Here is a 26,326-nt window from a genome sequence, read left to right as displayed (position 1 = left end):
CGATGACCGAGACTACCAACGGATAATATTCCGAACCCCCGAACATAGTCCAATAAAGGACTACAAGTTAAAAACGGTCACCTTCGGGGTTAACTGCGCGCCTTTCCTGGCTATTCGCACTCTACACGAGCTGGCGAAAGACATAGCCGACTCCTATCCACGCGCAGCCCCAATACTAAAATCCGAGACGTATGTTGACGATATTTTATCTGGCAGTCATGATCTTCAATCAGCCGAGCAATCCCTAACAGAGACTATAGACGCTCTCATTTCAGCCGGCTTTCCCCTAAAAAAGATCACGGCGAACCATCCCAACATCCTCCAAAAAATATCGAAAACTGATCTGCTGGAAACAAACTTTCTCGAGTTCGAAAAGACTAGCACAGCCAAGACCCTGGGCATCCAGTGGAATGCCCTAACGGATACATTCTCGTATACCGTCGACTCAAATCCAGCATCCACTGCAGCCACGAAGCGGCAAATCCTCTCCTCCATTGCGAACCTTTTCGATCCCGCAGGGTGGCTGACGCCCATAATGATCCAAGCAAAAATCTTGATGCAAGAGCTATGGCTAGATGGGACTGACTGGGATGAGCCAGTGAAGCCCCTCCGTCTCATCAAACAAAAACATACGTCTCTAACCGAACAGCGCAGATCATAGACCTCGTTGGAAATGTCCCTTGGCGACATGTGCGAAGCAAAGACAACCCCGCGGATCTTGGAACCAGAGGATGCAGCCCCGACGATCTCTCTAACTCATCGCTATGGTGGAATGGGCCAGAGTGGCTTTCCCGACCCCCCGAGGACTGGCCAACACCAACGGCCAGAAATATTGTCCCCCCCGAACTTCGCCGAGTCGAATCACTGCATGCAGCGGAAGAGTCGGAAGACTTCTTGGAACGGTTCTCCTCCTATCCCCGCGCCCTACGCGTAACAGCGTACATGTTGAAGTTTGTAACTCGGCTGAGAAATGCTGTAGGAGGCAATCGTACCCCTAACGATCCCGCCCTCTCTTACGACGACGTCATGCGCGCGGAAAACCGTCTGCTGAGCTTGACTCAGTCGAGATTCTTCGCTTCCGAAAGAGCCTCTCTCGAAAATTCAAAACCAATCGGAAAGCGAAGTCCCCTACTGGCACATGGCCCCTTCGTGGATACAAACGGTATTCTCCGTGCCAACGGAAGATTAGTAAACGCCGACATGACCTACAATGAGTGCCATCTCATCATTCTCCCCGAAAAGGCTAGATTTACTACCCTTTATATAAGGTTCCTGCACGAGAGCTTCCTCCATGCGGAAGTCCGCCTCCTGCAACAAGCTATGAGGCAGGAATTCTATACCCCCCGACTCAAACCTCAGCTGAAAAAATGTATTTTCCAGTGTAAAGTCTGCACCATCCATAAGCGACAAACGCAGTCCCAAATAAAGGCAGCTTTACCCCCCGAACGATGCACTTTCGCGCTCCCCTTCACTACTACTGGCGTAGACTTCGCCGGCCCGTTTCAAATCAAAGCTTCGATGCTCCGATCTCCAACCCTCGTAAAAGGTTATGTGGCCGTTTTCGTTTGCTTCACTACCAAGGCGATCCACCTGGAATTGTGTTCGGATCTCACTAGTAAGGCGTTTCTCGCTGCCTTTGCCCGGTTTGTAGGGCGTCGAGGGTACCCAAAGCAAATGATGAGCGACAACGGCACAACATTCATTGGGGCTAAGCGAGCTACCGAAGCAGAGTTCATCGCCTTCCTCAAAGAAGTCTCGACAGATATTGTCCAAAAGTACGCGCCACAAGGCATCGAATGGAAATTTATACCCCCCGGCGCACCCCACATGGGCGGATTATGGGAATCTGCCGTCAAAAGCTTTAAAACCCAGTTTAAAAAGGTCGCCGGAACACACAGCTTCACATTTGAAGAATTCTCGACTCTATTAATTCGTATCGAGGCCGTTCTCAATTCTCGTCCTATCTCCCCGCTTTCTCAGGACCCCTGCGGATCTCACCGCCCTCACACCTGGCCATTTTCTCCGAGGCGCACCCCTCCTCGCCATCCCTGAACCGAACTATGAACACCTCTCTTTGATCAACCGTTGGGAACGGTTGAAAGTTTTACATCACCAATTCAGCAGTCGCTGGAAGAATGACTATCTCATGGAGTTACATAAGCGTTATCGCTGGCAAACCGCTCAACCTCCCCCTTAAATCGGCGATCTAGTCGTCATCAAAGAAGACAACCTACCCCTACCGAATGGCGCCTAGGACGCGTGGATGACACCCATCTAGGAAGAGACGGCCATATCCGAGTAGTCGACGTACGCACCCAGAATGGCGTACTCACCAGGCCCATCACAAAATTGTGTTTTCTACCGCCCTCTGAGCCTGACTCAGGCCCTCAAGGCTCAGTAGCATCCCCAGAACATAATACAGTCCAACTCCCTGTGCTATCGTAAAATCAACAGAAACAACCTTAACCCCTACCAATACTCACTCCCAACCTCACGAGTAAATAAAAATTTATTTTATCCTATCTTCCTCAGATGGATCGCCAACGCCCTCCAGTCCCCACACCGCGCCGCTCGCTAGCATCACAGGTGACAGTGCCCACAGCTCGCCAACAACGTGCCGAAGTCCTGCCCGACTACCGACGATGCCGTTTATGCATGCGACCCCATGCACTATCAATGTGCTCCGTGTTCGCCACCATGCATCCCCAACAACGCGCCTTGGTTGCACGGGCACACAATTATTGCACAAACTGCTTGGCACCGTCACACGCCACACGCGCATGTTCATCCAGCGAGCGCTGCTACGTCTGTGAACTCCCTCACCACACGTTGCCGCACCGAGACACCGGGATCCGCCAAACCCCGAATGTAGAGCAGCCACCAAGACGCCAACGCAATTCATCGCGCCGCCACAGGCCAAGCCATCGCAGCACTGGGAACGTCCAGCCATCACCCGTTGCAAGACCATCCAGCGTTCGCCGCAACCAACGCGTACCGACCGTGCCCAATCGCACCATAAGATGCACTGCCACTGGCCTACGAACCTCAACATACAAAAGCAAAGTGCGAAAAATCCTCATTAAGGAAGCGGTTAGGGCGTTGACCGAGCTGCAACATACTTTAGGCGCTTAGTACGCCTAGGCGTGCCAGGATGTTTGCGCGGCGTAGGCTGCCACCCGTCCCATCTCCTCCTTGTACATACGTATATCTATGAATTTGTTTATAACCCATAGTTTGTATTGTATTTTATTATATGGAATTGTATTATATTGAATTACCCATAAAATCAAAGAATTGTATTTACCCTTAACTTCCCTATTGGGTCTCCTCATCGACGTGTGGCAGCCTCCATCGCGCAAAATCCACCAAATTTAATTCGCCGCAAATGCAGGATGGCGATATGGCATGATCGCCAACCTGACAAAAAAACCACCACCTTTTGGGTATTGAACATATATGTAAAAATTATTACTGTTGTCATCTGCACAAGTTCGATATAGTTGTGAAAAAGTTTCAATTTTGCTATGCAAATTAGTCACTCTGAGTTTTCCTGAATTTCATATTATTATTATAAATTTGCAACAGTATTATTATAAGGTTTTCTGTAAACCATCGCAAAACGCGCGTAAGCACAAACAAAAGAAATTTTTTGCCGCACACGGATTAAGTTTGATTTTCGTGCGGAGAAAAATCAGTGTAACCATATTTCGCTTAATAAATAAGCTCGCGGATTTTTAAATATCTATATATATACATGAAGTTGCAACACATCTTGTGTGAAATAGAGCTTTGTTAGCAAAACTAAAACCATTTCAATAATTAAAAGAGAAATTGTATAGGGAATAAAGTTTATAAAACTAAACGCAATACGCCATAATTAGTGAAACGAAATGGTCGATTCGTGCATAACCAACTTAATATTTTAACATTGAATTATGCGTAAATATATTTGTGAATATTAAAAGGAAACGAGTTGTTTCATTCGACTAGAGTGTGAAGATCGTTTGAATATACTATTATTACCCAAGTTCATCAAGTTACATTTTGTGGTTGCATCCTTATTGTAAGGTGGCTGCTTTATAGTTATCTTCCCCAGCAGTGTCATTTCCGTCTTCTTGGAGACAAGAGTTTGCCACAGACATCAGTGCAGGTATCACCGTGCAGAGAAGGAAGCAGCGACAGCCGGCACAACATAACCAACCTTGTCGCCATCATCATCACCATCACCGCTTCCAGAGCACCATATCACCAGCAATCCGGAAAGCCACCAGCAGCCCTATCACTATAAATCGGTGAGTAACACCCTGCTCAAAGAACTAGTATGTGTTTATGTATGTATACTAATATATAGATATATTATTATTATTATTATTGTAAACTCTCTCTTTATAGAATTACGAGTTTATTTTACTGTTTTGTTAGTTAAATCTCTTTTCATTTAATTCAATATGATTCGTTCACCGCAACATAATACACAAACATCTACATTTACTAACAATTTAAACGACACTTTGATAGATTTACCACATGACACTTCTCAACAACAAATTACAAATCCATATGCAAATGTTACTCAAAATGAAATTTTGTCAGTTTCAGTAAAACTTCCACAATTTTGGATTAATTGTCCGGAAGCATGGCTAATTCACGCCGAAACACAATTAGTACTAAAAACATTACACAAGAAAAAATAAATACGAACACATCATTACAGCACTTCCGCAGGAAGTGATAATAACTATTTTTGATTTTATCCAAAATCCTCCTATTAATAACAGATGATTAATAACAAATGATAGAAAGACACTCACTTAGCGAAAATACGAAACTTGATAAAATTTTAAACGATTCTGAGATGGGTGATCGTAAGCCCTCAGAATTTTATCGATCATTAATTGTATTAGTCGGGTCAAATTTTAGTGAAAATATTTTAAAGAAAATTTGGATGCGTAAACTTCCTAAAACTTTGAGTATGATTTTGGCTAGTTAGAGTTCTAATAATATTAACGAATTAACAAAATTAGCAGATAATATTTGGGAAGTGATAAACAAAAATGAAGTATTTTCGGTTAATAATTTTTCGGATACAAAAGCACAAAATTTTGTTGTTGAAAACTTGGTGAAAACGACCTCTTTGATTTGTGAGAATTTCCAGAAACTCTCTTTAGAGTTATCTGATGTCAGAAACCAAATTTATAGAAATCAACCTAGATCGCGGTCCAGTTCGAGAAACAATACATTTAGGCATAGATCGAATTCACGAAATAATCAAAATTGGTTGTGTAGATTCCACAACAAATTTGGAAGTTATGCCAGGAAGTGTGAACAACCTTGTTCATATAACAAAAACAAAGATTCACCAAACTAAATTCTTCCGTTGTTGCAGCGACGAGCAACGGAAATTTAGAATTTTCGACGCGTCGCTTAATTATTTTTGATAAAGAAAACAAACAAAATTTTTTAATTGATAGTGGAGCAGAAATTTCGGTATTACCCGCGTCTAAATTTCCTCATACGAAACGTTCAGACATAATTCTCACTGCAGCAGCTAATGGCTCAACAATTGCCACTTACGGGAAAAGGCTTTTAAACTTAATTTGGGCTTAAGACGTGAATTTCCCTTTACATTTTTGATTGCGGATATAGTCAAGCCAATAATTGGCGCTGATTTTCTTTGTAAATATGGTCTTCTTATAGACATTAAACATAAACGTTTAGTAGATCCATTAACCAATCTCTCAGTTAATACAGTATCCCACTTTTGTGATATTCCATTACCTAAATTATTAAAAGAGTTTCCGTCACTTATCTCAGAGCCAGATTATACTAAACCTCTTAAACATACAACAGTACATCGACTTCTAACAGAAGGTAGTCTTCCATTTTCTAAGACCAGGCGCTTAGATCCGGTAAAATACAACGTCGCAAAAACGGAGTTTGATTTCTTAGTTAAAACAGGCCGATAACTTCAAATTCTTCAGTAGCATCACCACTTCACCTTGTACCTAAAAAAGAGTTGAATGATTGGCGTCCATGTGGTGATTTTAGAAGATTGAATATTGTAACTGTTCCCGATCGTTATCCCTTACCTCACATTCAAGATTTTAATATGAACCTTCATAAAAATATATTTTCGAAATTAGATTTAGTTAGAGCATATCACCAAATTCCTATGGCTGAAGAAGATATTTATAACACTGCTATTACAACTCCTTTCGGTATTTTTGAATTCATGAGAATGCCTTTCGGACTCAGAAATTCTGCACAAACCTTTCAAAGATTCATAAATGAGGTAGTAGGTACCTTAGATTTTGTATATGCTTACATCGACGACTTATTTATTGCAAGTAAAGACGAAGAGCAACATTTAAAAGATTTACGTATCCTTTTTCAACGCCTTACAGAGTACGGTTTAAACATTAAACCAAGTATATGTACTTTTGGTGTACCAAGTATTGAGTTTTTAGGACATAACATTTCTGAAACAGGTATTCGACCTTCTGATGAAAAGGTATCAGCTATTCGCAATTTCGAACGTCCAAAATCAGTTAAGCAGACAGAGAAATTTATTGGTATGGTAAACTATTATCATAGATACATTCCAAAACTAGCAGAATTTATAAAAAAATTTATGATCTAATTAACAAAGTAAATAAGAAACGTGACAAAACCTTGGTATGGGACGAGAATTCGAAAGAAGCTTTTGAATGCATTAAAGATAAATTTGCATCTACGATATTGTTAAATCATTTTAACATAGATGCTAAATTACCTTTAACAGTAGATGCATCTAACATAGCGATTGGGGGCGTTATACAACATTCTTCTCTAAAAAACATTCTTTTCTAAAAAACTTTCTCCAACTGAAATTAAGTATAGTGCTTTTGATAGGGAATTATTGGCGATTTATTTAAATATAAAACATTTTAGATATCTTTTGGAAGAAGGACAATTTACAGTTTATATGGACCATAAACCTTTGACTACTGCTTTAAATTCAAAAACAGAACGAAGTCTTAGACAAACGAGACACTTGGAATTTACAGCACAATTTACTGATGACATACAATACATTAAATGTTGTAGCAGATACGCTATCTAGAGCTTTTGAGGTTAATGCAATATATAATACAGAATTGAATTAAAAAATTATACAAACTAAACAACAAAAAGATGATGACTTAAATCAACTTGTATCTGATTCTCAATATCTAAATTTATAGTTAATTAATATTCCCATTTTAAATTTTAATATTTGGTGTGAAATTTCAGGAGAAACTCCTAGGCCATTTGTACCGATTAATGTGCGAAAGACAGTATTTGATATTTTACATGGAATAGCACATTCGGGTACAAAAGCTACACGACGGCTCATAGTTAAAAAATATTATTGGCCTAATATGAATAAGGATATTAATGTTTGGTCAAAAGAGTGTCTTAATTGTCAGAAGTCTAAAATTAATCGTCATACAAAATCCCGTTGTCAAAATTAAAATTCCCAAAAATGGATTTGAGCACATCCATTTAGATATAGTTGGACCATTACCTATTTCGAAAGGACATCGCTATATTTTAACGATTATTGAAAGATTTACCCGTTGGCCTGAGGCATATGAATTAAAAGATATTTCAGCATCTACAATTGCAAATAAGTTTTTAGATAATATATTTCTCGGTTTGGAGTTCCGTTAAAGATAACAACTGATCAGAGTTAACTAAATTACTTGGTAGTCACCAAATTACAACATCCGCATACCACCCTCAAGGAAGTGGTATGGTTGAAAGGTTTCATAGACAATTAAAGACTACTATAATAGCTAGAGAGGACAAAAATACTTGGTATGACGTCATATTACTTGGTTTGCGATCTATCTACAAAGAAGATATTTCGGCTACACCAGCGGAAATGGTTTTCGGTCAGAATTTACGTTTGCCAGGGGAACTTGTTGTGCCATCAGCTAAAAATTTCTCATCAACTGAAATTTTAAGTAATTTACGTGAACATTTTCGAAATGTTATATCAAATTTAAGTCATCATAAAGATTCTGACACTGGTATTTACGTTCCAAAAGATCTTTAAACTTGTAAATTTGCATTTGTTCGAGTCATTAATAAACATTCATTACAACAACCATATGAAGGACCTTACAAAATTGTGGAAAAAGACCAAAAATGTTTTAAACTTGAAATAGATAATAATATTAAAATTATTCCTATTGATAGATTAAAACCTGCAATAATTGAAACAACAGACACAAACCACACCAAGAATTTACATAAAAAGAGAGTTACGTTCAATTTGTTTAATGATAAATTTTCTTGAAGGGGGAGCAATGTAGGGTTCTTATTATTTTTATTTAACTTTGTATTTTAGTTACTTTGAACTTTGTAATTTTAAAATGTTTTATCAATATTTTAATTTTTAAAATATACGAGACACGTCTTTTTAATTCAGCGATAATCTTTCAAGTGTTTTATTTCATAAACATATATATACACATATCTATACAATTTTGACAGTTCAGCGTTGCCAGAATATATTACATCTTCCCCTTTTTATTCTTAAAATCTACAGATTGGTAAAAACGAACTGGAATTGGTCGTCTTGCGCTCTTGCGCTTGGGAGTATTCTCCATCAGTGGTTTGTCTTCCTCAACTTTTGCTGAACCTTTATCGTCATTATCATTTTTGTATACATCATTATTGGAATCGTTTTGTGCATTTATATTTTCTTCTAAAACTACAAACCGTTCTGAAACTTTCTTTTTTCGTAGATGGTTAACATGTACATAACGAATTCGATTATTTACTATTATTAGATATCTTAAGTCAGATATCTTTTTTTTAACTACAGCTGGTAACCATTTGACAAATTCTTTAAAATGATTTAAGTAATATACATTTTCCCCTTCTTGATAATTCAACCTCGGTTGTTTGTTTTTATCAATGGGCTTAGTAATAGCATTTTTTCTTAAGTTAGATTGTTTACAATCTTTCTGTTTTGAATCAACAACTTTCTCACTTTTTAACAAATCTAATACAATTCTAGGTTTGTATGCGAATAACATTGATGACGGTGACTGACCGGTAGCTGTTGTCGGCGTGTTACGATAGTAAAGAAAAAATTTCTTTACTTTATGTGCCATGGACAAATAATTTGTTTTAGTCAAGCAATATTTTTTGAATACAGTTTTGACTGTCCTAACACAACGTTCTGCTAATCCGTTAGACTCGGGATGATATGGCGGGCTTTTATATACGTTAATACCATTTCTTTTACAAAAACTATTGAATTCAAAACTTTGAAAGGGTGGACCATTATCGCTAACAATATTTTTTGGATAACCGAAATATTCGAAAACATTGACCAATTGTTCTATTACGTGAGATGCAGTAGTTGAACTCATAATTTTAATTTCACAAAATTTAGTATATGAGTCTACAATTAACAAAAATTTTTTACCGGCAAAATCGAAAAAATCAATATGGATTCTCTCAAATGGAAATGTCGACTTTTTCCATTGTGTCTCAGTTTTGGGTTTGTTTGGTGTTCTTGTTTGTTGACATACTTCGCAGTCGTTGACATAATTTTCTATGTCCTTATCGCAATTATTCCACCAAACGTATGATCTTGCTACCATTTTCATTCGAGTAATACCCATGTGGCTTTCATGAAGCAATTTTAAAACAAGATTTTGCAATTTTTTAGGGACAACTACTCTCGAAAAGTAAAATAGACAATTATCTTCAATTGACAACTTCTCTCTATTGACAAAGTACTTTTTTAAATTTTTCCTCAACTTCAATTGGCCATTTCTCTTTAACGAATGAGTAAATATACGATAATATTGGATCAAGCTTTGTTTGTGTAGCAATTTCATTTAAATCCAAAGGCAAATCATTTGAGATACTTAAAAAGTTAACCGAAATATTTTTGATTCCTGCTTGTTCATTTTCCAATGGTAGACGGGACAATGCATCCACATAGGACATTTGTGTATCACTTTTGTGTTTGATTTCGTATTGATACATAGACAATTCAACTGACCAACGTTGCAAGCGTGCAGCTGCAACCGCGCTATTAGACTTGTTAGGACTGAAAATTTCTTTTTGACTGAATTATCTGTAACAATTGTAAAGGGTTGTCCAAATAGGTACTTATGAAACTTCCTCACGGCAAAAATTATAGCTAGCACTTCACGGTGTACTTGTGAATAATTTTGTTCAGCCGGCGATAGCGTGGACGAAACAAACAAAACTGGATGTTCCCTACCATTTACAAGGTGTGAGAGGACTGCTCCCACTCCATAAGGGCTTGCGTCAGTTGAGACAATAATGGGCTTCTTTGGGTCATAAATTTCCAAAGCATTGCTTTCAACTATGAATTTTTTACTTTTTTCGAATACTCTCTGACAGTCATCATTCCAATTGAATGGCTTTTCTTTTCGTAGCAATTCATACAGAACGCTCAGTTCAGTAGACATATTTGGAACAAATTTTCTATAATAGTTTACAAGACCCAGTTGACTGTAGTAACTGTAATTGTTGCACATTAGTTGGTGCCGGCGCATTAACAATGGCTCTAACTTTGTTTGGATTTGGTTTCACTCCATTATCTGTTAAACAGTGCCCCAAATACTCTACCGACTTTTTTCAAAATTTACTTTTTTCAATGTTAATTTTAACATTGAATTCAGACAAACGACTACACACCGCGTAAACATTATCAGTGGCTTGTTGCAGATCCAAACCTCCAATAATTATATCGTCTTGAAATGCTCTAACAAATGGCATGCCCTTTAATATTTGGTCCATGACGGACTGAAATATCGATGCAGCACAATTAATACCAAATGTTAAACGTTTATATGCATACAAGCCATTTTGAGTATTTACGACAAGAATATTTTTGGAATTATTAAACAATTTTAATTGTTGATATGCGCCTTTCAAATCGATAACAGAAAAAAATTTGCAATTTGAAAAATCGGCGAATATATCAACTAAAGGTAATGGATAATGGGAAAATTCTAGACACTTATTTAACGACGCTTTCCCATCGAGACAAATCCGTATTTCACCGTTCGATTTTGCAACAATCACGATAGGACTGGCCGGCTTTATTGAATAGGCTCTAATATTTCTTCTTTACATAAGCGATCAAGTTCTAAACTTACTTTATCACGTAATTTAAAAGGAGCAGTGTACGCGGCACGAAAAACTGGTGTCTTATTTTCTTTTAAGACTAAATCTACTTCAAAGTTTTTTATAACTTCACTCATTTTTTCATCAACAATGTTGGGATATCTATTCTTAATATTTTCAAATATATCATTTTCTACAATTGATTTTGTGAGACTTACGCGCAGTTCCGTGTAAAGAAAAGACGACCGTACAATTCAATAGTGTTTAATGAAGTGAGAATAAATAAAATGATTACAAAGTATAATAGCATGTACCTCTTTGTATGCATGTAAGATAGTTACATGAATTAGTACAAAAGGAATGCAGTAAGAGCATAAGGGTTGCATTTAAAAGTATTCTACAATATTCCGTCTCAACCCTAATGCTTTTACTCAAGATTGAGTTCTAAATTTAACAATTTACATGATATGTTATGTTTCTCTAATGATAAGTATTTTGTAAATATGTATATCAGCTGCATTTTTAGCAGAAGAAACATATTTAATATTAATTTGATTTTTCTCATATAGCTTTCTAATATAATGGTACTTTATATCTATATGTTTGCTTCGCTTTGTGGTTACATGGTTCTTAACAGCAAATTGTGCGCTTTGGTTGTCGCAAAATAAAGAAGTTGCATTTCCCACACAATCATTGAAATTCATTTCGCATAATAGGCTACGATGGAATGTAACTTCTTTTGCTTCCTGGCACATTGCTATATATTCAGATTCCATGGTACTTAGGGACACTATTGGCTGTTTTTTAGACTCCCATGCGATTAATCCATCACCAAGAAATAATGCGTAGCCACTGTGAGATTTCCTATCTGTCGAATCTGCAGCCCAGTCAGCATCCGTAAAACAAGCGAATTTTTCTGCATCTGATTTATAAGTTATTATGCGTTTTGGTTTGGCCCTCAGGTATCTAAGCACACGCTTTGCAGCTTGATAATGTTCACTGTGTGAGTGACTATGAAACTGTGCTAACTTAGACACACTATAAGCAATGTCGGGTCTCGATATAGTTGCCAAATAAGTTAACGCGCGAACCAAAGATTTATATTCACTCATATAGTAACCCTTATATGTTGTATCGTTGCATTTTGTTAAAACTGTTCCACTACAATACGGAGTTGATACTCCTTTACAATCGCTCATATTCCAACGCTTTAGCAATTCGCCTACATATCGGTTTTGATGAATACGAATATCACCGGTAAGACCTGAACGCTCAACTTCGATACCAAGGTAATATTTAATTGGTCCCCGGTCTACCGCTTGCACCTGTTCATTAAGCTTCAATATAATATTACGCATCGTTGTTTGTGTAGAGCAAGCCAAAATAATGTCGACATACACGCTCAAAATATTTATCTCATTATTTTTACGCATAATATAAACGCAGTTGTCTGATTTACATCGCGTAAATCCTATTTTACATAAAACGTTATTAATTTTGTTATTCCAATATCTCCCCGATTGTTTAAGTCCGTAGAGCGACTTCTTTAATTTACATACATGTTCAGGGTATACCTCATCTTTGAACCCTTCCGGCTGGCTCATGTATACTTCTTCCTTCAATTCCCCGTTTAAATACGCAGTAATGACATCAATATGGTTTACATATAATTTATACTTCGCTGCAAGCGCAAGAATTAGACGAACGGTTGAAAATCTTGAAACTGGTGCATACGTATCATAAAAATCTACTCCAGCTTGTTGCAAACACCCTTGAGCTACGAGCCTTGCCTTATATTTTTCGATTATATTTCTTAGCGAACACCCATTTGCTACCAATGACGTTTTTATTCACGGGTCGGTCAACTAACGTCCACGCATCGTTTTTCAGCAATGAGTCATATTCCGTCTGCATGGCATTTCTCCACTCGTCAGCTTCACTTCCACTTAAAGCTTCGTTCGTGGATTTTCACACAACATGTTGCAAAGCTCAGGTAAATCAGTTACAAATTTCTTTCGCGGTCTCCCTACTTTGCCGTCGCGACATATTCGCGGCCTTCCCCGCTTACGCTTACCCAGAACTATTTCACCATCATCGCTGCTTTCTTCCAAGCCTTCACTCTCCTTGTTCGCTTCTCTAGTAGGTAAATCTGTTGTTTGTTTTGGTTCATCAAAATAACAAGACTGTTGTTCTGTTTCTAATATAATGCTATCGTGTTCTTGGCTTTCGGCACCGCTATCATCATTGCGATTGACCAAACTATTCTCGAAAAATATAATATCTCTTGCTACGATTATTGACCTTGTACTGGCATCATACATTCTGTAACCTTTCGTTTGACTCGCATAGCCGACAAATCGCACTTCTGTGCCTTTATTATCAAATTTCGATCTACCAGGTTGCTTTCTAAGTACAACGGCTTTCCAACCAAAAACTTTAAGATGCTTAATATTGGGTTTTATGCCACTCCAACGCTCATAAGGTGTTTTGTCAACTAAAACCTTAGACGGACATCGATTTCGGATATATGCAGCTGTATTTACCGCTTCGGTCCACAAACTATGCGGAAGGTTCGAAGAAGACAGCATGCAGCTTGCCATTTCGACAATAGTTCTGTTGACCTTTCAGCAATTCCGTTTTGCTCAGGCGTGTAAGCCACTGTGGTCTCATGTACAATCCCATTTTTGCTACAAAATTCTTTAAAGCTCGCGTTTACGTATTCTTTGCCATTATCTGTGCGTATACATTTCAACTTTCGACCTGTTTGCTTTTCCGCTCTTAGCACAAACTCTTTAAAATATTTAAATGCGTCTGACTTTTGTCGTAGAAATCGTATTTCTATATACCTTGAAAAATCATCCACGAACGTAATAAAATATTTAGAACCGCCCTGAGACTGTGTACGCATTGGCCCACAAATGTCGCTGTGAACGACTTTTAAAACATTTGATGTTCGCACATTTGCATACCGTGGAAAAGGCTTTTTGGTTATTTTACATAACGCACACGTCTCGCAATCAAAATCAATACATTTATTAATATCAAGCCCTCTAACCATACATTTATTCTGCAACAAATTTATATCTGCTTTATTTAAATGGCCTAACCGCTGATGCCATTTTAACAAATCATTATTTGCAGATGCTACGGTATTTACGCTTTCATAACTTTTATTTGCATTTAGTTCTACAACAAAAAGCCCGTTGCTTAAATCTGCTTTTAAAATAGTACTGCCTTTGTTATCTTTTAATATTGCATTGTTTTTGGAAAAATATACCGAGTTTTTGTTGCTTATTATTTTGCTTACCGACAAAAAGTTTGATTTTAACTTCGGTACATACAAAACGTCGCGTAGTTCAATTGACGTGTATTTTGAGCGTAATAGAATGACACCAATACCTGTTGCTTGCACGATATGACCTGATGCTATTATGATATTTTGTGAGTAGCTTTTAATTGAGTGAAAGAGATTGTTGTCTCTGCACATGTGAGAGGATGCTCCACTGTCCAATATCCACGAATTATTTTTGTTTTCGTTGTTCACATAAAATGCACTCATGACTGCTGATTGCTGGCTGTCTAATCTGCATTAAGCTTTTACATGCCCTCTCTTACCGCACCTGAAACATTTAACGTTACTCCCGTTGCGCTTGTAATTGTTGTTGTTGCCTTTCTTGCGGTCACAGCTACTGGAATAATCAGCATCGCTCTTCTTGCTCCAATTACCTTTTGTCGACCGTTCTTCGTCTTTCAATTGCTTCTTTACACCAAATACCTTTTCATTGCCTTCATGTTTTTCACCTTGATGTTGCTCTTCTTCTAATATCTTTACCTTCAAATTTTGAATTTTCGGCAGCTCGTCTCTACTCTCTATTGCTACAACAAAACTTTCCAATTCTTCTGGTAGACTGCATAGCAATAATATACTTAACAAATCTTCCGGTACAGTTACCCCAATTTCGTTTAAGTTGTCCACTATTGACGAGTATTCATTTAGATGCATGGAAAATTTCTCTGTCATGTTGAACTTGAACTTGACCAATCTTTTGAAGAGATTCACCTTGCGTGCTGGTCCGTCGGCATTATACAAATTCTTGAGCAAATCCCATGCTGCTTTTGCGGTGTTGCACTTTTTCAAATGTAGGAGCTTCGAAGCCTTTACACTTAAGGTGATTAACGCTAATGCCTTCTGGTCAGCAATTGCCCATTTCGTTTTTACATCAGCTGCAGCACCACAATCACAAGGCTGTATTATAACATGCCAGTAGTCTTGTGTAATTAAAAGAATTTTCATTTGCACATCCCATGTGGTATAATTTTCACCGTCTAGCTTTTCAACTTGGCTGTAAAATGCACTAATTTTTACACGATACAGTTTGTAGCAATTTCTTTGGTATATTAATTTATTTCAAAATTTGTAACGCGTACTTTAAAACGTTTATAAAAATATTTATTTCAACTTCACTCGCGCGCCTGGGCCCATAACCCTTGTGAGACTTACGCGCAGTTCCGTGTAAAGAAAAGACGACCGTACAATTCAATAGTGTTTAATGAAGTGAGAATAAATAAAATGATTACAAAGTATAATAGCATGTACCTCTTTGTATGTATGTAAGATAGTTACATGAATTAGTACAAAAGGAATGCAGTAAGAGCATAAGGGTTGCATTTAAAAATATTCTACAGATTTGATAACTATTTTGCTTTCAAACCTACCACGCCATCCATGGAATAATTTATCTAGCCATGGTCTGCCCATCAATGCTTTAAACCTTTTGCCTATGTCAACAACTGACAACTTGAGCTTTACAACAACGTCACGGTGAGTCACCTCAGCAATAAATGATCCACATTCTATAATTGTTTGCCCTGAAAAGGTAATTAAATTATTTTTAGACTTAACTAATTTAATATTATGAAATTTTTCATTGAACTCCTCTTTTGACATGACGGAAGTGCAAGCTCCACTATCTATTTCCATTTTTACCAGAATGTTGTTGATTTTTACATCAATACAGCATGCTTCATTGACATCGTTGATATTATTGATGCTCTTTATCGACTCGGTTGATGTACAAACTTTTGAAGTGTGACCCTTACGTTTGCACTTGAAACATTCCCAGTTGACTGCAGGGCATTTCTTTTCGTCGTGTTTCCTTCCACACCGTTTGCATTTATTAAACTTTTGCGCTTGACTGTCATAAGACTCTTTTGACTTTTGTGTTTGCTTCTGACCTTTGAGCTTACTATCTGACTTGACAGAAAAGCTTTTTTCTTTATTGGTGTTAGTGTCATTTTTTAGACTATTGACTACATTCGAACGCATTTCGATTTGGCCTTTCTTTGTTAACTCCAATTGAAGGGATATTTCACATGCTTTATCGAAATTTGAGGTTAGGTCATCCATAAGTTTTTTTTGGATTCTTTCACTTTTAAGACCTCTAATTAGCTTATCTAATAACTCTTCATTCGAATGCTTTTGTTGTAAATAAGGAACGTCTTTAGCATATTCGGTTGTGATAAAATCGCCAAACTCACATTCCTGAGACAAAAACTTTAACCTCACAATATAATCGGAAATGGTCTCACCTTCTTCTTGCATGGCGTTGTAAAATTTGTACCTTTCTGAACGCTTGTTTCTTTTAGGTTGATGGAAAGACCCCACCGGAATGAATGGTTCTACCATTCCACTAAAGTTATTCGACATTTTGATATGACTACTATGATTTAAGGTTATGTCACCGACACGTTCTTCTTTGCATTCGTCTGAAGGTAATTGACTTGAACTTCCACTGTTATGAGACTCTTTGTTTGGTGATGATTGTTCACTTTTTTTCATGCCCAATCTTTGATCAAAAGTAAACTATAAATTTGCACAAAATGGGTTTTCCCTCGTCGCCATAAAATATACGAGACACGTCTTTTTAATTCAGCGATAATCTTTCAAGTGTTTTATTTCAGAAACATATATATACACATATCTATACAATTTTCACAATTCAGCGTTGCCAGAATATATTACAATTTTCAGTATTGATTTTTCAATTTTCAAAAATTTTCATTATTTTGAAAAATGAAAAATAAAATGGACGCATACATTTAGGCGTATTAATAAATATAGTTTAAAATTTAAAACGTGGTTTCAATCTCCACATGTATAATAATACTTTTTGCCGCAATAATTTATAAATTTTTTATTCTTATATTTTTTTTGCTATACAATCATGCTTTGTACTCTTTTTGTTAAGGAGGCGAAGGGCTTTGCGGCACAATATTGGCAAGGTCTTTTATATTTGCTATTAATATTTGAAAAATATTTAATTTCTTAATGTATTTATTATTATTATTTTTTTCTTTCTTCACTGGGCAGTTCTATAATCGTTTAGATACATCTTATTTTGATTCGGCTTGGAATGAGATCGGGGTACTTATGTATCGGTGTTGTTCGCTTGTCTTTCTTGTGTTGTTTGTATCACTTAGTTAGATTAGATTAGATTAGATTATTATTTATTTCATTATTCTCATAAGCGTATGTACATATTCGATAGCTTAATTTTACATGTCTACAATATCATTACTTAGAGAATAGTTAGTGACATCTTTATTTTATATAATAAAAATAGTGTTGTATGTCACATCATGTTTTAACAAATTCCATTGTATAAATAGTAGTAGTGGAGTGAACAAAAAAAAGAATACAAGATATATATAAAAAAATTTATTTAAAATGAGAATAAGATATTTCAAAAATAAATTGACTAAATGAAACAATTTGAAGAAAGAATACAAAAGCTAAGTTTACAGAATTCCTCATAAGAAAACAGCAAAAAGAAAATTCAAAACTATACAATGCATATATAAAATTAAAGACTATATTATACAACGTAGTGCATCAAAATTTCTATCTGGTTGGTATCAAACTCAAGAAGCCAAGTTTTTATTTTTTTTAAAAACACAGATCTGGATCTAATGTCTCGTATGTTTTCTGGAAGGGAATTAAAAAGTTTGCAGTTTTTAAGCAAGTTTTATTAATTTTTTATTATTGTTTCTTTGGTGTTTATAGTACACGCCAGAGCTCTATGTTATCGCTTAGTCAGGTGGAAAATCATTTTCAACCGCTCATAAATTGAATACCAGGCTATGGACTCATACTTCAGACAACAAAACGGCTTTGTCATCAAACGCACTTGACAATAAGGAAAGTTGGGGATATACGCATACCTATGAACATTAGCTAAGTCTTACCCCCCAGCGTGTTAGGGGGTTTGAATATACCCGAGGTAGGTATGCCTGTTGTAAGAGGCGACTAAAATACCAAATAGATTCAAGGGGTTGTGTAGCGCAAACCTTTCAAAGTGTTGCCAGCGCAAAATATAGCTTCTCCAACCCAATTGTCAACCTCACCTATCCGTTGCGAATCCTGTTTCATTAACAGCCGAAGCTCTGGCGACCTCGAACTCCTTATGGATCAAGGGTGTGGGAGGGCGGGATGGCCCGAGATGGTCGGGCTTGGTACCGGAACGTACCAGATCTGCATCCGGGAAAGGAAGGGAAAATCGACAACACTTTCCAAGGCCTTCGGGGAGTATCCTTATCGCTTCAACAACAACAACATCTAATTACTTGTTACTTATTGTATTTTATTGTTGAATATTTTTGTTTACGCTTGCTGTTCTTAAAATTGTTTATTTTTGCGGTATTTGGAAATCGTTTAGCTTTTGTATGCTTTTCTCTCTCTCGATGAAACATATTTTAATGAGTATGCCATATGTCATATATACATATGTGTGTAAAACTGCGATGAAAATATATAAAGCTTAATTTTTATATCCCTATGTAGTAGGGTGGGTCGATTTGTATGGACGAAAGTTAACCGATATCGCGCCATCGATTTTTCGATAGGATTTGGGCCCAGGAAAAAAAGTTCCACTACGCATACCCAAACAAATAATTTTCGAGCCTGCGAAATTTCTTTTTTTTTTTTACTTCTTTTCGACTTTGATTTTTATCGACAACGTTTTTAGGGGACATTTTTGGGTCGGACAGGGTATACATGAAAATTTTACAATCAAATGATAGTATGTAGTCCTGATGACGAATTCAGAATGAAGTCGAAATATCGACCAAAAATTAAATTACAAATAAATAAACAAATGGTGATTTTATTTAATATTCGGCCTTAAGCTCAAGGAAATCAACACTTTATAAAATTAACAAAGGCTACTTACTTTCACCAAAATGGAAATAGTAAAGTTTGAAATAAGTTATGCACTGAATTCTTGCAAATAAAAATGATAATTGTGATAATGTTTTGTTCTATGGTTTACAATTCAAAGTTATGTATTTATATAAATGCGTTTAACACAAGATTATGCTTTACAGCAAGTGTCGGCAAAAATGTTGTGTGGATGTATTAGTGAGAGCGCTTTGATCGCACGAACCAATTGATTCACTGATCATTCGCTTGTTAGACTGCAACTGCTAAGCACGCAATAAACAATAAATTATTGATGCGCACAATGGCAAGCGAATATTTTATGTTGAACAACGCCTTTGGGCAAATTCAATGCGTTTTATGCTATAAAACATTTTCAGCGACGTATGTACATAACATCAAACGACATTTTGAAAGTTCGCATAAAAACTTAAATAAGTTGAATTCAACAAAAAATTAAAACTTTTTGAGGAGAAAAAGCATTTATTTTTAGAAAAAATAAAAGGGTGGTTGCCCAATATGCAATTCTCCGGCAGGGAAAAGAAAGGCAAAACGAAATTAAAGACTGAGTTATCTTCTTTAATAAGTTTTGAACTGGCGAAGAAGGGTAGACCGTTCACTGACGGTAAATTTATTAAAGACTTAATTATAAAATTTTTTGATAAACTAAGTATGAATATAGACTTTGTCAAAGATATTCCTTTGTCTCCAAGAACTTTAGTACGTCGTACTGATGAGCTGGGGATAGCTATTAAATATTAAATGGCAAAGCTTTTGGAAGATTGCAAATTTTTTTCTATTGCTTAGATGAAAGTACCGACAATAATGACACTTGCCAACTTGCCATTTGTGTTCGAATGGTAATGGCCGATTTTAAGATTTACGAAACATTATTTTCCATTGAGAGCTTTTATGGGCACGTAAATGGAAAGTCTTTATTTGATGTGGTCAATGAAAAGCTCTTCTCTTTGGTAGATTTGGGAAAATTGTCTGGAGTTTGTACGGATGGGGCTGGTACTATGAGTGGTAGGAACGAAGGCTTCGTAGGTCAGTTAAGTAAGCATGGTATTGAAGCATCAGTCCTCCACTGCATTATACACCAGGCGGCACTTTCTTCGAAGTTTTTAACAGATCACCTAGTCATGAAAACAGCAGAGGAAATTATAAATAAAATACGTTGTGGTCGCCAATCACTTTCCCATAGGAAATTCGTAAGCTTTTTGAAAAGCAAAGGAGCAGTCCACAATGACCTAAAAATGTTTACGGAGGTAAGAGGGTTAAGCCGTGGCGATTGCCTTAATAGGTTGTTTGACCTAAGAGCAGAAGTTCTACAATTTCTGGAAATAGATAAAAAAGAAGTTAGTTTTATATCGTTGCTCAAGGATAAACATTTTATTTTGAACTTGGCGTTTTTGTCAGACACAACGAAGTTTTTGAACGATTTCAACCTACAACTTCAAGGAAAAGGGTTAAGTTTACCGGATGCTTACAAAATCTTAAATATATTTAGGACAAAGTTGTTTTTACTTCTAAGCGATTTGCAAAGCGGTGATTATTCCAGTTTTTCGAAAACTGCAATGATTCTTTCTGACTTTAGCACGAGTAATACACATTTGGAGCATTCCTTTATTTTTCAAACGCTTTTGGAGAATTTTCAAGATAGGTTTAGGGATTTTAAAAATATGAGTCCACTAATAGAACTTTATGAAGATCCTTTTCGGTGCGATGTAACTAAATATCATTTCGAGCTTCAATGCGAACTTGTTTTTCTAAGAAGTGAAATGATTGTTCCTGATGTCACAAATATAATTGAATTCTGGAAGAATTTGGATGGCACAAACTATCCTGAGCTTAAAAAAAAATCATTAATATGTTTGTCATTATTTCCTTCCACATATTTTTGTGAGCAAACATTTTCCGAGTTGAAATATATTTGTTCAAAGCAGCGGAGTAAATTGACTTCAACAAATTTGAACAATATACTTTTAATACGAAAGTGCCATTCAAATTTAATAAAAAAAACTAGGAAGGACGGGACTGTCTTCGGCTGTGGCGAATACTTCATACCTTTCATGAATGGGGCTGAAAAATAATCTTATCCCATTCGTAATCTCCAAATAATGGCGCTGTATAAGATAAGAAATATATAGTGAACAGATGTATATACCTAAACGATTTTTAAGACAAATGTAAAATAAAAAATGGCAAAAAACCCCCTTATTTCAACGATCGGTTGTATGGGATATATATTATATATAGCTCTTACTTACTACTTTAAATTCCACTTTTATATACAAATAGATCCCTATAATTTTCCTAATAAATACATACGTTTTTTACTATTACTATTAATATTTACGAATTTAAGACTGACACCTGATTGTTCTAGAAACAAATGAGCAACAAAACTATATATACACTAAAAAATTAAGAATTTTGATGAAAATTCGCCGAATTTTCGAGAATTTTTAGTATTATTTTCAAATAAAATTTACAGTTTCTCTATTAGATCCTGTTGCATTTTTTTATATTAAATTAATTCATATTAATAAAATGTATTTACGTAAATACGTGCATATATTTTTCGCTGCACAACTAGCGATACCAACACTCGATGTTGACACGCCAATTGCTCATTGCAGACTGAACCAATCACTAAACAAAGAGCGCAGGCTATCTGTGTGAGTTGCTCACCATCTTAAGATGTATGAAACGCCGATGTCTGCTTTACAGCAACATCCCCACAATTAACCAAGATGTTGGGTTTATAAATATGAAGAAACTTCAGACTTGGCATTTGAAGTTTATTTCGCCTAGCCCATTCACATACAAACTTTCGCGAAGCACTGTTATAAACATTCAAATTCAAACAAATATAGTTGCTAACATATTGTAACGAATTTAGTGAAATTCCGCCTGTTTGCAACCTTCTGCTAACGTTCGAATCGCTAAATTGTTGAATAAATAACTCCAATATTCAACAATGCAAAATGGTCTTTATTAGACTATTTTGAAAGTACTTTACAATAACAACTATACTTCACAACCAATTGCGTATTGTGATTCACAGCTTTCGCTGCTTTTATACTCTCTGTTGCCTCGTCCACCCACTTCTCCTAAGGTCTAGTAACTCACGAACATCATGCTTGGTTACCAGCCATATATGTACATGTATAATTGTAGTTTATAGTCTCTCGCATAGCCATATGCGTGTGTATATGTGAGTACTACTTCGGCTGATGGTATCTCTCAGCTGCCTTCTGTGTACATGTGTAAATGATGATTGATTTGTTTACGTACATACAAGTGGCTGCTTAGTATCGGATTACGGATGCTAGTATCACTTAGTGAATAATCAAAAGTAATCAAAACTCAAAAACAAATCAAAAATAATCAAAAGTAGTTGATTATTTTTGATTTTTTTAAATTTCTGTTTGATTATTTTTGATTAGTTTTCGTTTGTTGATGCATGGGATAATTTCTTCATACCATTTTAGGATGCAGTAGTAAATCGTAAGCGCGTATCGAGGCGAATATATACATGCAACATATAGGCCGAATGGTATATGAGCGTTGATCTAAACATATTATCCGATAAGTATACACTCATGTGAATAATTTGCTACACTCATTATATAAAATAATAACGATCCTCTATGGTTTCATCCTTAAGTCAAGCCATTTTGTTTTGTATCCATAATTAATATATCCGCTATTTTGGATTAAGTTATGGCTATGCACTGATTGCTTTGTAATCAAAGTTTATCATATGTATATATATATATATATATTGTGACGAATATTAGCATCACTAAGCCGATACTAAGCAGCCACTCGTATGTACGTGAACAAATCATCATTTATACACATACATACAAGGCAACGGAGAGATACTCACAAACGAATTTAATCATCAGCCGAAGTAGTGCTCACACATATACACGCATATTACTATGAGAAACGCATAAATTACAAATATACATGTATATCGCTGGTTACCAAGCAAGAGATTCTAGAAGGCGCAGCATCTAGACGATAGTAGAAATATGCGAATGAAGCAACGGAGAGTATAAAAGCAGCGCAAGCTGAGGCATGACGAATCAGTTTTGATTTAATCACGTTGTTGTGAGGTACGTGATATTGAAGTATAATTGTACTACTCCCAAGGAGACTAAATACAGACCATTTTATTGAATATTGGAGTGATTTATTCAACAGTTTAGCGATGCGAGCGTTAGCAGAAGGTTGAAAATAATTTCTCTAAATTCGTTACAATTGGTGTCAAAAGAGAAATTGTTGAATAAATTCTAAAGATTTCGAATACAACTTGGACATAGCAAAGTTAAGTGAATTAAGGATCCAGCAACTGAAAAAGGAGTTGGAGAACCGTGGATTGAATACAACCGGCAATAAGATCGAACTTCAAGCACGGGTACGAGAGATTATGGAGTTGGAAGTAATTAATGTAGACGAGTATGTCTTCCATCCTGATGGGGAATTAACAAAATTGGAAGGGAAGAACGGAAGTCGGAATGCAGTCGCAAGCCGCGAGAATAATGCGATATTGGCTTTGTTATCACCGATATCGACAAAAATGGAATAGCAGGATACGCGTATAACAAACCAACTGGAATCACAGGAGACACGCATCACATCGAAGATTGAAGCACAATTGGATGAAGAGAAAACAAACATGGCGTCACAAATTGCAGAACAATTAAAAGGACAAGAGGCACGCATAACATTACAACTCAAAGCAAAAGAAGAGCGTATCTCAACGAAGCTGGAGGCACAGGAAACAAAAGTCTCATCGCAGCTGGAGGCTTTTAGTGAACGACAAGATAAAATGGAGGCCGATGGATGCTTTGAAAGATCGTATACCGGAGTTGCAACTGAATCGACCAGCAGTTTCAGCGAGTAATCCAAAAGTAAAACCACCATCCTTTGCGGGTTCTGTTCCTTTCCAGGTGTTTAAGCTTCAGTTTGAGAAGACTGCAACAGTGAACAACTGCAATGCTGAAGATAAAGTTGCTGCACTGTTCGTGACATTGAAAGCGCCTGCAGCTGAAATCTTGCAGACAATTCCATAGTACGAAGGGAACAGTTATGAAACATTGATAATAAAGTGTTGTAAAACCGCTACCAAAAAGGTAATGAGACTTTGCAGTAGTTTGCTTCGGATGTTGAAAGATTGGCTCATCTCGCAAATGCGGACGCACCCGTGGAATCTACCGAGAGGGTTAAAATTCAGAGCTTTATAAATGGAATACGGGATGTGGAAACGAAACGAGCTACATACGCAAACCCAAAGCTAACATTTGCTGAAACGGTACCTCATCCACTGACCCAGGAAACAGCGTCACTTTTGAGTAAGCCCGCATTCAAAGCTCAATGCGTGGAAGTGGAAAGCCCAGACTGGGTAGACACAATTTTGGAAGCATTAAAAGGAACGCAGCAGAAAAACGATGGTGCCGTAAAATGCTTTAAGTGTGGAAAGCCAGGTCACATTGCACGTCATTGCGATCTTGATCCTAGTGGTTTCAATAGCATGGGTGGTCTTAAAAATAAAGCTGGAGGAGATGAGCAAGAGTGAGTCAGATGTAAAGATCGAGAGCTAGCTCCAGCTATTGAATGTCCTGTGATATCTGTATCGCAAATCGGAAGGAAATCGAGCAGTCTTACCGTCAGAGGAAATGTGGATGGCAAAGAACGTGTACTGGTTGTAGATACGGGCGCATCTCATTCCTTAATCCGATCTGATTTGGTCAACAGGACAGTAAAGCACGTGCGTAAAGCTGGCAGACCCAAGTGCTCAAAAATAAGTTAAAGTTGTTTGAGAATTAAGTGCATTTTAGGTGCAATTTAGGGCCACAAAAGATAATTTAGGTGCTCATTTGGTTTTCGAGATATTCGCAAAAAAGTGTGGGTCTGCTAGGTTAACGTCAAGCTAGCAGACCCACAACTTAAATTTCATTTTATTTTAAATAAAAAATATATCAAAATTAGGAGCTATTTAGGTGCTTTTTAGGGCCACAAAAGATAATTTAGGTTTTCATTTCGTTTTCGAGATATTCGCAAAAAGGTGTGGGTCTGCTAGGTTAACGTCAAGCTAGCAGACCCAAAATTTAAATTTCATTTTATTTTAAATAAAAAATATATCAAAATTAGGAGCTATTTAGGTGCTTTTTAGGGCCACAAAAGATAATTTAGGTTTTCATTTCGTTTTCGAGATATTCGCAAAAAGGTGTGGGTCTGCTAGGTTAACGTCAAGCTAGCAGACCCAAAATTTAAATTTCATTTTTTTTTAAATAAAAAATATATCAAAATTAGGAGCTATTTAGGTGCTTTTTAGGGCCACAAAAGATAATTTAGGTTTTCATTTCGTTTTCGAGATATTCGCAAAAAGGTGTGGGTCTGCTAGGTTAACGTCAAGCTAGCAGACCCAAAATTTAAATTTCATTTTTTTTTTTAAATAAAAAATATATTAAAATTAGGAGCTATTTAGGTGCTTTTTAGGGCCACAAAAGATAATTTAGGTTTTCATTTCGTTTTCGAGATATTCGCAAAAAGGTGTGGGTCTGCTAGGTTAACGTCAAGCTAGCAGACCCAAAATTTAAATTTCATTTTATTTTAAATAAAAAACATATCAAAATTAGGAGCTATTTAGGTGCTTTTTAGGGCCACAAAAGATAATTTAAGTTTTCATTTCGTTTTCGAGATATTCGCAAAAAGGTGTGGGTCTGCTAGGTTAACGTCAAGCTAGCAGACCCAAAATTTAAATTTCACTTTTTTTAAATAAAAAGTATATCAAAATTAGGAGCTATTTAGGTGCTTTTTAGGGCCACAAAAGATAATTTAGGTTTTCATTTCGTTTTCGAGATATTCGCAAAAAGGTGTGGGTCTGCTAGGTTAACGTCAAGCTAGCAGACCCAAAATTTAAATTTCACTTTTTTTAAATAAAAAGTA

At 36.4% G+C, this 26,326-nt stretch overlaps 1 protein-coding gene across 1 annotated transcript in view; it reads right to left on the bottom strand.

Annotated features, from left to right (window-relative positions):
• The window catches only part of veli (L27 and PDZ_signaling domain-containing protein veli), a 438,946-nt gene that overhangs the window by 141,979 nt on the left and 270,641 nt on the right, over positions 1-26,326 (bottom strand). The gene's annotated exons all lie outside the window — the stretch shown is intronic.

Source organism: Eurosta solidaginis, chromosome 1, assembly GCF_040869045.1.
Source record: "Eurosta solidaginis isolate ZX-2024a chromosome 1, ASM4086904v1, whole genome shotgun sequence".
Classification (NCBI taxonomy): Eukaryota; Metazoa; Arthropoda; class Insecta; order Diptera; family Tephritidae; genus Eurosta; species Eurosta solidaginis.
The sequence above is the reverse complement of the archived record's forward strand: the minus strand, read 5'-3'. Positions and strand labels throughout refer to the sequence as shown.